Source organism: Pangasianodon hypophthalmus, chromosome 23 (genome assembly GCF_027358585.1).
Source record: "Pangasianodon hypophthalmus isolate fPanHyp1 chromosome 23, fPanHyp1.pri, whole genome shotgun sequence".
NCBI lineage: Eukaryota > Metazoa > Chordata > Actinopteri > Siluriformes > Pangasiidae > Pangasianodon > Pangasianodon hypophthalmus.
In genome coordinates this window covers 4,145,988-4,158,673 of record NC_069732.1, presented here as the reverse complement: position 1 = coordinate 4,158,673, position 12,686 = coordinate 4,145,988, and the positions used below count along the sequence as shown (strand labels likewise).

The 12,686-nt window shown below is 40.1% G+C and overlaps 1 protein-coding gene across 2 annotated transcripts in view; it reads left to right on the top strand.

The window, feature by feature from the left end:
- gcgra (glucagon receptor a) overlaps positions 1-12,686 on the top strand; it is a 71,129-nt gene that overhangs the window by 21,229 nt on the left and 37,214 nt on the right. The window contains exon 1 of one of the 2 annotated variants that reach the window (XM_053228391.1): positions 6,616-8,371. The exons of the other annotated variant lie outside the window; for it this stretch is intronic. The gene's annotated coding sequence lies outside the window, so the exon portion shown is untranslated. Of the gene's footprint in view, positions 1-6,615; positions 8,372-12,686 lie in introns of those variants that run through there. 2 annotated transcript variants of the gene reach the window in all.

Here is a 12,686-nt window from a genome sequence, read left to right as displayed (position 1 = left end):
AGATAGTCTGTGTACATAGTGCTTATTTGTTTTTCATTTCAAAATTAAAATTAAAAATATATCCAAATATATTCAAAATATCTTTTTTCACTTACAATTCCAACACTGAGCATTTTTTCTCATGATTTATTCATAAATATTTTATTTCTACTCTTTGTGTAACTGGAAACAATTAAAAATGAGTCAATATTGTTTGAAAAATGAATAAAATTCCTTAAATTAAAATGCCTATATATATATATATATATATATATATATATATATATATATATATATATATATACATATATATATATATATATATATATATATTTCCTTGTTTTCCCATTTTCTTTTCAATACGTACACTGAATGAATGAAATGCACATGAAAATAGGAGCCAGATGTTTAGCCTAATATCGTCAATGAATAGATACATTAATTTAAAAAAAAACAGCCTTAACTATTAATGTACATAATGCAACCCAACATCTGCAAAAAAAAAAAAAAAAAAGTGGCTTCTGTTATCATTTTATTCACCTGCAGCATGACTGGAATGGGTTTTGTTCCTGAATTCGCACTGAATTATATAAATTACTGCTGTTCCTGGACATAAAATGTGTCCAATTAGCTTTTTAGCCGCTGCTGTCAACAAGCACAGCCGCTCATTTCACCAAATCGAGTTTCCATGAGTGCTCGGCTGCGCTGGTTTGCGTCATCAGAAAGCGAGCGCTTGATGTCAGGGCAACTTTGGCCCCTGCAGTCGCACTGCTGTGTAAACAAACAGCAGGACGTGACCTTGCTTACTGCCTCATCTGCTGCCGTCTGAACTCTGAACTCTGAACTCCAGAGACTGTCGAACAGAAAACACACTGCGTGAGGAGAATGAAGGTACTGAACCAAAAAAAATCTCCATCTGACTAGATAACGGAGAAACATGATTCTGAAGTAGTGAAGAAGTGACCAAAGGGTTAGCGATATAGCCAAAAGTGAGTAGAAAATTAATTTGTTGGTTTTTTTCGCAAAGAATTAACAATGAGAATATATTTGCACACCTGTACAACTGCACATTCATGCAATTATCCAATCAGCCAATCATGTGACAGCAGCACAATGTATAAAATCACACAGGTACAGCTCAAGAGCTTCAGTTAATGTACATATCAAACATCAGAATGGGGAAAATATGATTTCAGTGACTGACCCTGGCAGGGTTGTTGGTACCAGATGGGATGGTTTGAGTGTTTCAGAAACTGCTGATCTCCTGAGATTTTCACACACAGCAGTCTCTAGAGTTTACACAGAATGGTGTAGAAAACATCCAGTGAGGGGTAGTTCTGTGGGTAGAAATGCCTCGTTGATGAGAGAGGTCATTGATGAGAGAATGAGCAAAACGGCTATGCTAACTCAAATAACCACTCTTTACAACCGTGGTGAGCAGAAAAGCATCTCAGAACATATAACACATCAAACCTTGACATTGGGTTCCAGTCCTGTCAGTCAAGAACATGAATCTGAGGCTACAGTGGACGCAGGCTCACCCAAACTGGACAGTTGAAGGTTGGAAAAAGACTAGGCGTAGGTGTATATATACACATTTTCACAAAAATTCTTTCTTTTTTTATTTAATATAAGAAACATGGTGAAGCTTGGTGGGAGGATGAATTTCACTGTACTTGTACAATGACCATAAAGATATTCATATTTGTAATAGTGAATGTGTATGATACACTGTGTAGCTCAACGGCTTAATAAGACAACGAAGAAGAGGAGAAAAATAACACCTCTTCATAGCCGCACTTTTGGCTTCGATTCATAAACTGCTGTTTAAGATCAATCGCCTTGTGGATTAAACAGTAGCTCAGGTTACGGTCAGTTAAATGGCATTTTTCCTCGGCGCCGTCACAGACCAAAAAGCTTCTAAGAAAGATTCGGTCCGTGCTGAAGCTCTTCCCTCAGGCTGTGTACATTCTGATCCTGTCAACCTCCCTTCCTGAAAATGTAATTTTAAAAGCTCGTCGTTGTGGCTTAACCTCCTGTGATGTGTGCTAGGGATTCTCAGAGGAGCTGTTAGTGTCCTCTTAGTGTTGTGCTTCCGTAAATCCACTGCTTATAGTCGTGTGTGTGTGTGTGTGTGTGTGCACAGGGGCTAATAAGGCCATATGGGGCATAGCGGCTGTTTTAGCTGCTTAATTACCCCAACCAACCTCCAACCGGCCACTTCACCTCCGCTAACACACACCTGCCTCTGGCTGAGAAATGCCACTCATGTGACGGCTTCACGTGTCTCATCTGTGGCACGATAGCAGAGACCCTGTGCATGAAATTGGGAGAAAAGTGAGTGTAATGTCAGTAATATTTTATTGCAAGTGTTAGTTGATCCAATTGCTAGAAACAAAGATTATTAAATAAATATTTTTGGTATTTCTAATCTAACCGATTAATTGTAAAAGGGGGGAAAAAGGATAGATTTATCGATTATCAAAATAATCATTGGTTGCAGTTCGGCTTTTTTTTCTGTTCCTCACTCTTCTGTTTGAGTTTGAGGACATGTCAGTCAAGAGTGCTCGTTAGAATATTAAGCCACGCCCACTCAGACACTCTGATCACTGAGTTCACTTGGTGTTGCCATGAATTCCCCCTCTCAGTGTGAGTCACTTGCTCTTGTCAAACTCACTCCATTTGCCTTTGTTTCTCTTCTAGTCCTGTCTCCAGGCTGTGTTACCTGAATGTGTACGCCTGTTCCGTGTTAACTCATTGATTAGTTTATCTATTTAAACCCCACTGTTTCTGTTGTGAGGTCTTCCCATGCTATATGTGTCCTTAACTCTGAGCTGTGGCTTCCTATTTCTGTATCTCTTGTATTTTCTGGTTTGAACCGTCGCCCGTTTTCCAGGTCTGGATTTTTTTAAGTTTGTTATTGCCTGCCTGCGCTCTGACACTAATTACGATGAGTGGATTTGCCCTAATAAATGACACGCTGCGTATACGCACTTGCAGCCTGCCTTCATTCATCACACGTTAACCTTAATTTTGTCTTTCGTTTCTTTTTTTATTCAAACTTTTTAATATTTAACTCTTCATTCCTTCAGACTTTTAAATATAAGCAATTAATTATTTTTCTCCGCTGAAATTGACTTGAGAATTTTGATGGGTTTTAAAGCATGTGGGTCGCATTTGGAATTCCACTCGATCTCTTTTTTATCAGCCGATGTCTCAGTCGGTCCTCTGTTAAACTGCAGATGAAGGTATTTTTCTGCTCTTTTAAACATGTAAAGCATTGACTGTAAGCGCTCCAGAGCTTCAGAGATCAGATCAGATCAGATCAGAGTAGCTGGGCAGAGCAGCTGGGCAGAGCGGTGAGGCGAGCGGCGTGATGCACAGTGTATGTTAGAGAGCATGTGTTTCTGGGAAGGTTGTCCTGATCTCTGCGCTGCAGTACCCAGGGTTTATAACTTTCGTCTCTGACGTTGTTCATGCGTGAGATGGCTGTGCTGAGAGCGAGAGCCAAGAACGGAGCGAGAGGCCATTTCACTACAGTATGATTCAATAAGGTTTTCCGTGTGTCGTTTCCTCCTTTTTCACCACGCTGTGTGTTTAAGAGCTGTTCCTTACATTCCTGTCTTAAATAAACGGAGGCAGAGAGCACAACTTATTTCATCTCCCTCATCTCTCTCTCTCTTTCTGTCTGTTTCTCTCACTCTTTCTCTCTCTGTCTGTTAATTCAGTTTCATTTATAAAGCTTCATTGGCAGGACTGTATACAGTATATCATCAAAGCTTAGGGAAAACAGTGAGAACAAGAACGACAAAGATGACAGGAAATCTCTCTGCTTCTCTCTCTCTCTCTCTCTCTCTCTCTCTGCCTGTCTCCCATTCTCTCTCGGCCTCTCTCTGTTTCTGTTTCTGTTTCTTTCTCTGCCTCTCTCCCATTTTCTCACTCTTTTTGCTTCTGTCTCTCTCTCTCTCTCTCTCTCTCTCTCTCTCTCTCTCTGCCTGTCTCACATTCTCTCTCTTTGCTTATGTGTTTCTCTCTTTCTTTCGCTCACACACTCTCCTTCTCTTTCCTTCCCTGTCTCTCCTTCTCTATGGCTTCACATCTCTCTCTCTCCCTCTTTTTGCCTCTGTCACTTTGTTTACAGTCTCTCTCTCTCCTTCACTTCTTTTCACTTCCTCAATCCAGATTTTTGGCCCCTTTCTCCATCTGCCTCTATGTCTCTCCTTCTCTTTTTCTTCTACCTTCACTTCTTCTCTAGCTCTCTTCCCAGTCTCTCTGTCTCTCTCCCTCTCCTCAGCCTCCAGCTCTCTTTCTATTCCACACACTTCTTTGCCCTTTTTTGTTCTCTCATTGGCCACCTCTCTCACGTTCCTTCTCTGCATCCAGCTCTCCATCTGTACCTTCCTTCCATCTTCCTCTCCTATTCTCTCTCTCTCTCTCTTCATCTTTGTTTCTTATAATCTTTCTTTTTAGTTGTGTCTTCCTGTCTCTTTCCCTCTATCCATGTCCTCTGGCCTTTCCTCTTTTTCATCTTTATGCCACACTTTCTCTTCCTATTCCACTTTCTCACAATTTAACTTTCTCTGCATTCCCTCTTTCTCTCTCTCTCTCTCTCTCTCTCTCCTTTGTTTCTCTTCTCACTCTCTTGGTCCTGTTCTCATTCCCACATTCTTTGCCCTCTTTCTTTCTTTTTTCTCTTGATCTCACGCTCTTTTTCTCTTTCTCACTTTCCCAGTCTCGTTCATCCTCTCTTAATCCCTCTCTCAGTCTGATGCTCTCTGCCTCTCTTTCTCCATCTCTTCTTCTTTCCTACAGTCTCACTCTCTCTCTCTGTCTCTCCTTCCCCATCTCTTCTTCTTTCCCACAGTCTCACTGCCTCTCTCTCTGTCTCTCCTTCTCCATCTCTTCTTCGTTCCCACAGTCTCACTGCCTCTCTCTCTGTCTCTCCTTCTCCATCTCTTCTTCCCTCTCTCTTTCTTTATATATCTCTCCCACCTTCTGTGTGCTTTTTCATTCTTATTTTTTTCTTGCAGTCTCCCACTCTCTGCCTCTTTCTGTCTTTCCCTCTCTTCATGCTCTTTCTCTATTGCTTTCTCTCCCACATAACTCTCTGCATTTCTAATTATTTCTCTTTCTGTCTCCTTTTCTTTTTCCTTTCCCTGTCTTTCTATCTCTCCATATCTCTCTCAGCTCTACAAGTTCTCTCTGCCTCTCACGTCTCATTTTGTCTGTCTTTCTCTGTCTCTGTCCCCTCTGTATGTATATATATATATATATATATATATATATATATGTATGTATACACACATACACCCATGAATATACAGTATATATAGTAATAATGGATGTCTCTCTTTCTCTGTCCTCCTGGCTCCCTCTCACTATGTTTCTCATTCTTTCCTTGTCTCTTCTCACTCTCCATTTCCATCACACTTTGCTTTTCATGTCATGACCTCTCCCTCTCCCCCTCTCTTTCACTTTCTTCTCTTTTATCTCTACCTCTTTCTCCTTCTTCCTTTCTGTTTCCCTTCTATTCTCACCCTCTCGCTCTCTCAGGCTGCAAGGCCATGCTCGAGTGTAACGCCCCTCCTTATTAGCAGAGAATAAAACAAACAGCTTGTGAGATATTTTGCTCGCTGTTCTCATGGCTCATGCATGAACGCTCTGTTTTGCATCAGCGTGCTGCGTGCTGTGCTGTCAGCTCATCCTCCGCTGCTCCAACTTCAGGATCGAGGTCGATCATGTGGCCTCAGTGTTGCATGTGGTGTGTGTTGTGTCAGGCTAGAAGCATATGATAAACATGCCACCGGTGTAAAGGACATGGACGTGGACGAACCCAACTCTGTTTATGTAGGGACTCTATTAGTCTTTGACTGCTGTCAGTCAGCAGTAAACACACTCTGTGACCTGTATAACACTCATGGTGATTATCTTGATTCATCAAGGATGCTGGTGTGCTGCTTATATGTTGTCTCATGAAGCCTGGCTATCTTAGGCAATTCCTGTCTTAACTCCACTAACCCTTTCCTTCAGCATGTAGACACTCAGATGTTTAGAGATCGGCATATGTATATCGAGATATAGCGTGCTACCAACATTTCGCCATCTGTTAAAAGAAAAGGAAAGAAAAATGCTCGATTCTGATTGGTCAGAAGGTGTTGATTCATTTTCGGTAACAGCAGCTCTGACATTAGTTTTGGCTGCAAGGTTTATATCTGTGTGCTTGTTCTAACAGGTTATCATTTCTATCATAATCATTTCTATCAGTTTTCTGGTAGGAGACATTTATTTAACATTTATGGAAGCGAGAGGAAAAAGCCAGGCCGGGGAGCAAACAAGTGTTTATAGCTGCTATAACATAAGTGATAACAGGAACTAACTTCTTTCACAGACATTCCATGACACTAATTGTAATTATAAATGGATAAAAAGGACATAATTGGAAAATAATCAGCTGTGGAGTGGTAAAAGTAACTCCACTTTGGGTCAGGCCAAATGTTTTGCTGTTACTGTTACCACCTTGAAGTTGATTATTTTTCTATAATAGCGTGTCCCTAAGTGTTTTATTACTCTTATCCTGCAGCAATTTGCCAAATATTACATTTTATTTTATTAATGAGGGTTGTAGTTTGTATCAGTTTTTGTATCAGTAAACATTTAATGTCTAATGTACACAAAACAAGTTAGTTTTTGTTATCTCGTATGTTATAAGAGCTATAAACATCAATCTCTTAAAGATGATAGGACAAAAAAAACACAGCTGATGTGTTACAAAAGAAACAGCAAAGTGTAAATTCCTCTCTCCCAAAGACTTTCCCTTGAAAAGGACTTTCCCTTTAAATGGTAAATAAATATCTCCTTACAAAACCTCACCATAGCAACGATTTTTTTTGTTTGTTTGTTAAATGATTAAACACATTATTTAATCCATTTATAGCTAAAATTATATGGAGCATCTGTCATACAGGTTCCTGTGAATGAGCTGTTACTATAGAAACAATAAAATATTAGAACAAGCTCAGTAATATAAACCTGTGATTTGCCTTAGAGCTGAAACTACAGTCAGAGCTGCTGTTATAGAAAATTAATCAACACCTTCTGACCAATCAGAATCAAGAATTCACCAGCGCTGTGGTATGAATCATGTTCATAAACACCACTGGCCCTTTTCAGTTGAGTAGTACAGCTGATTCATTTATTGCTCATTACGATGGTCCTGGCTGATTTGCATGAGGACATAAAACATTATGGCACATGGCAACTGTCAGCCGGATAAAAAAAACAGAAATGGAAATGATATTGTGATATTTTAAGATGATAAATAAATAACTGCAGCTCATTTTAATGCTCTCACATTATGCCATGAGCAGTATTTTTTTTTAATATCACTATAGCTACATAACAGGACGAACACAGCACAGAGCCTCTTAATGATGTGTGTGAGTATATAAACTCTAAATTGTTTCAGAGTTGCAGTGCTCATGTAAATCCTAAATGTGAGCCAAAACACTGAAGATGTATCAGAAGCACAGGAGCAATAAAAAAGTAACTGCTTTTTGGCTACCGTCTGATGTAACCCCAGTCTTTTATTGATTCCCCTGTCAGGCCGGCTTGTTTATCACCATTATGTTACTTTTTCCTGGGAGAAATGAGACTATAGTTGTTTTCTTAATCCGATTGCAAAAAAAATGCTGCTCTTTTGGTATAACAGCTGCCTCCATTACATGACCTAATATATAACATTAGCCCAGGTAATGGGAAGACATAGGGAAAAAACAGAGATATCTGTTTTGCACGTTATTCATGTCTCTGCTTCTTCTGTCTTTCTATATTTCTCATTCATTTCAGAGTTTGTTGCTGTTCTAGCCTTTCCTACTGTCCTGCTGTGTAGGGTACTAGGTAGGGGAATGAGAGCTGGGACCCCGGGCACTCCGTTATACCTTGGCACAGTCACGGCCGAGTGCTTCCCAGCAGCAGGCGCCAGTTTGATTTACTCTACATTTATTGCGCTGTGGAGCAAGGGATTACTGTGGCGTTGGTTTTCACACATGCGCTCAGTGTGATGTCTTTCTTGCAAATTCAGACCACTGTGGCACCGCAAGGGCCTTTTCCACCAGGCAGCTCTTTTCCTACCCGGTTCTGTACTTCCAAAGGTGATACCTTTTTGTTTTGGACTGAAGAAGAGATGCAGTCATCAATCACCTCAGGAACTTCCTGTTCTGAATTGTTCTGTAACTTTTTGGTCCTTTAAAAAATACAGAGATAAAGTAAAGACGCCAGACTCAAATAATATTTTTTTCCCTGCGATTTTTTCCTAATGATTTGGTGACTTTCTGTCCAGGTCGCAAACTTGATGTGCATGATATGAATCCATGAAAAGCTGTATCCGCAGAGGGTAAGGTCTCGCTTCCCAGTTGTCCCCTTATAGTCAGAATTCATATACACATACCCATTTCTCTTAGTCTTTAATAATGCAATTAACTAAATAGCTATCCATGCAATAGTATGTACATTATGTTAATTACCTAACATTACATAATTTTTGCTGAATCAGTTTTTTCCAAATCAGCCAGAAATGTGGGACTGGGCAGGGCAATGGAGCTTCCAGTAGCCCGGTGGGCTAGCTAATAAATTTATCATTCAGCTGAAGATCAGATCTAGCTTTCAGATGTCCTCATGTTGAAGATCTGTTCTAGCTCAAATGTACCCTGAGGGTGAAGATCTGATCTAGACCTTGAGTGTCCTGAGTTTAAAAATGTGACCTAAAACTCAAGTGCCCTGAGTGTAAAGATCTGATTTAGCCTTCAGGTGTCCTGTAGTTGAAAAACTGATCTAACCCTCAAGTGTTCTGAGGTTGAAAATCTGATCTAGCTCAAATGTACCCAGAGGTTGAAAATCGGATCTGGCCATCAAGTGTCCTGAGGTTAAATGTCTGATCTAGCCATTAAGTGCCCTGAGGCTGAAGATCTGCTATATCAATCAAGTATCCAGAGGTTGAAGATCTGATCAATCCCTCATGTACCACAGGGTTGAAAGTCTGGTCTACCGCAAATGTACCCTGAGATTGAAGTTCTGATCTAACCCTCAAGTACCCTGAGGTTGAAAACCTGATCTGGTCCACAAGTTTCCTGAGGTTAAAGAGCTGATCTAGTCCTCAATTGTCTTGAGATTGAAAATCTGATCTAGCCCTCATGCACCACAAGGCTGAAGAACTGATCTTGCCCTCAAGCATCCTGTGGTTGAAGATCTGATCTAACTCTTAAGTGTCTTGAGGATGAAAATCTGATCCAGCCCTCAAGTGTCCTTAGGGTGAAAATCTGATCTAGCCCTCATGTACCCTGAGTTCGAAAATCAAATAGCATAGAGATGCATCAGTACTTTTTTTTTTTTTGTGAAACTGACTATGAGTACAAGCATATGTTTTTTTTGGTACTCGTTGATACTGACACCAGAACGAGTAACATACCTGGTAAGCAACAATAGGCATCATGGAACCTTTTGTTTAGCTCTGTTTATGTTGGTTGCTATCATGTGCTGTTAGCAGTGAGCTCTTCATGCAGAGTTTCATGTTTAAGATGTCATGGATTATGGCATGAATTGCACCTTGACTCGTGAGCAAAGACCTTGACCTTGACAGAAGGAAGCACGTGTCTCAGTGCTCGCCAAACTGAAGTGCTCTCTCTTATATAAGACAGTTTCTCTGCATGCTTGCTTCACTGCTCCATGCTCAAATACCTTTATGTGTTTAAATGCTATAATGATGTTTTATTGGGTTACTTGTTTTGTTGGAACATGCTGTAATTCCTCCTCTAGATATTTTCTGCTTTGCCTTGATTGCCATCATTAATCGCGAAATACGTCCAGATTGCTGTAATGTCAGCTATTCATTAATGTGACGACGTACACTATGATATGGTTTCAGAGCACAAGTAAATGAGCATGTGTATCTGGCTGATAGACAATACCAGTATCTGTATCCATGCATCCCTACAGCAGCATCATTGTGAATGCGCTCTAGAGGAGATATGAAAGACCAGCAAGTAGAGAGTCACAGTAACAGATAATGAATAAAGTCAGGAAATAACTTCGTGAAGTTAAAAAACCTTTTTTTGTTTGCACCTTTCAATGTTTTTTTCTGAATTTATACTTTGTCTTTCCCTTTAACGCAACGCCTTCACTGAAACATATTGAGAATTGTTGCTGTAAGTCCTCCAGCATAGCCTCAAGTCTTTTTCGTAATTACTGTGTCCTGGAGCCTGCTTTCCAGCACATTCCAGAGCTGATTAAAACAATCACTTACTTCACGAGCAGCCTTATTGATGAAAGCCCATTTAAAGTGTTGACCTTCATTACAAACCTAATAACAAATGGTGAGCAGTGCTGTATTTCTTAGAGAGGCCGTGCTGTCTGGGTTGGTTCTCTGGCTCTACCAAGCCGGATTCATGTAATAACATGCAATTACATCACTAGTAATCATCAATCACTGATAATTATCACACATCAAGAGGTGTGTTAATACCCTGACATTTGAGAGGGCTTGATTAAACCCACCATTATAGAATATACTCTGGTAATGTTCATTTGAACCCATTTGTAACTCTGTTGGAAGTCTCTGCAAGGTGAATATTAGTCATTTTGGTGTGCAGAAGTATTGCAACACAGCTAAGCATCATGTATGGGATAGAACAGTGATGTTTTCTGTCACTACAGATGAACATAAAGAGCAAACTATTTGTCACATTCTGACACTTAAGATAAGATAAGATAAGATAAGATAAGATAAGATAAGATAAGATAATCCATGTATTCATTTGCATACAGTGATGCAAATTTGCCATTTTTGCACTTTTCCCACCAGATTTTTTTTTGTTTTTTTGCGACTATACGTTTAATTTTATGGTCAAAAGGCAGAAGATGTCACATTTTTACCAGGAAGACATCTGATTTTTGGTTAAATGGTGATATTTGCATGCATTCTGTAGTTAGCTACGAAGTTAATGAAGTTGTTTTTGTTTGATGTGCAGTGTGAAATAAACCAAACCACATAGTAAACAAACCAAATGTATCAATTTATGCTCTGATTTGGATTAATAGGTGTAAAGGCACACCAAGACTCTAACGTGGCCTTGTGCTTGCACCCTAATCTGCTCAAGTATTAATGACTCATCAGGTGACAGCGATTGTCATGACATACAATACTCTGTTATATGAGAGACGGCTGATCAGCACACACTGCACCCTGCACATCAGTAAATCCCAGTGGTGAAGGCAGGTGCATTTTCAATCACTTGTTCAGAGAGGATGCATGAGCTGCCACACGTGCACCAACCTGTGCTTATTTAATGCGCAGGGACTCTGACGCTTCATGAACAGCTGTCGCCTGCTCAACATCTCTCTTTGATTAGGAAAGAGTAATGGCCGGGGTTTGGAGACTGGGTGTTAAGTTGATCTAGGTTTTGACTCGGGTCACGTCTCTTTTGCCTTTCACTTTTCATTAGCAGACTTAGTTGTTACGCATGAATAACCAGCAAGGGTCCTGTCTCTAAAGATAAGGTGCCTTCTGCCTCCAAGGAAACAGGATGAGGTATTCGGAGAACTAAAGAAAGATGTGGTTAATAAAAAAAAAATTTAAAAAAACAACCACTGTCCTGGAGTCAGCTAAGACGTATTTGCCTATTGGAGGTTTTGTGAAATAGAGCCTAAAAAACCTAAATCCATCAAGTCTTGAGATTTAATTTAATCTCCATTGATCTTCTTATTTATCCAAGTAGGCCTTGTTATTTTCAACTATTACACATAATCTGGGTACATATTGCATTTAATACATCACTTAATGTCCAGCAAACTACTAAAATGCCCTGGGAATATTTATTAAATGCACAGGTTGTAATTGCAAAGAAAACCTCTACAAGCCCTTTTTCTTTCTCTCAGCTGACCCCTCCCACTCCTATTGACGTTTGCCTTAAATGCTTGCCTTATAGGGAAGACGGGGAGGAGCTGAGCAGCTCTGTTCTTTGTGAGGAACGGCTAAATTCTAGGCCAGAAAAAAAAAGCCTCAAACAAAGAAACAAGTGAGAGAGATTGCATGGCAATATTACAAATCAGAGTTCTTGTAAGGTATTTTTTGAAATTATATGACAGGTTTATACATGCTACAGTAAAATGCTCATTCACACTCATTCGAAGTGTTAAACAGAACAAAGATGAGCCGCTGTGATCACCATCACCTCTTGGCACACATCGGCTGTCTTATTTGGGCCAGAAACAGGAGGAGGGCCACTCTAACGTAATGATGTGGTGCGGTGGAGAGAAGACAGCAGACCTGTCCTCTCAGCCGCAAATCACAACAGATCAAAGACGTGCAGACAGACGGACAGAGAGAGAGAGAGAGAGAGAGAGAGAGAGAGAGAAGCACACAAGCAGTCAGCACACATGTATAAAGCTTGTATATTCACAGTGGTGTAGCTCCACATGCACACTTTTATTATCCACCATTGTTCACAACAGTTAATTACTGATCACTGTTGTTCCCAATGACCAATCACTGATCAGTATTGCTCTCAATAACCAATCACTGATCACCATTGTTTGTCCCACCCACACACTAGTTTGTTCTTTGTTTTAAACTCACTTATTGATAATATTTACAGTAATAAAAGCAGGTTATTCCACCCATCACTGTCTCCTTGGTGTCTATTTCCCATCTCCCC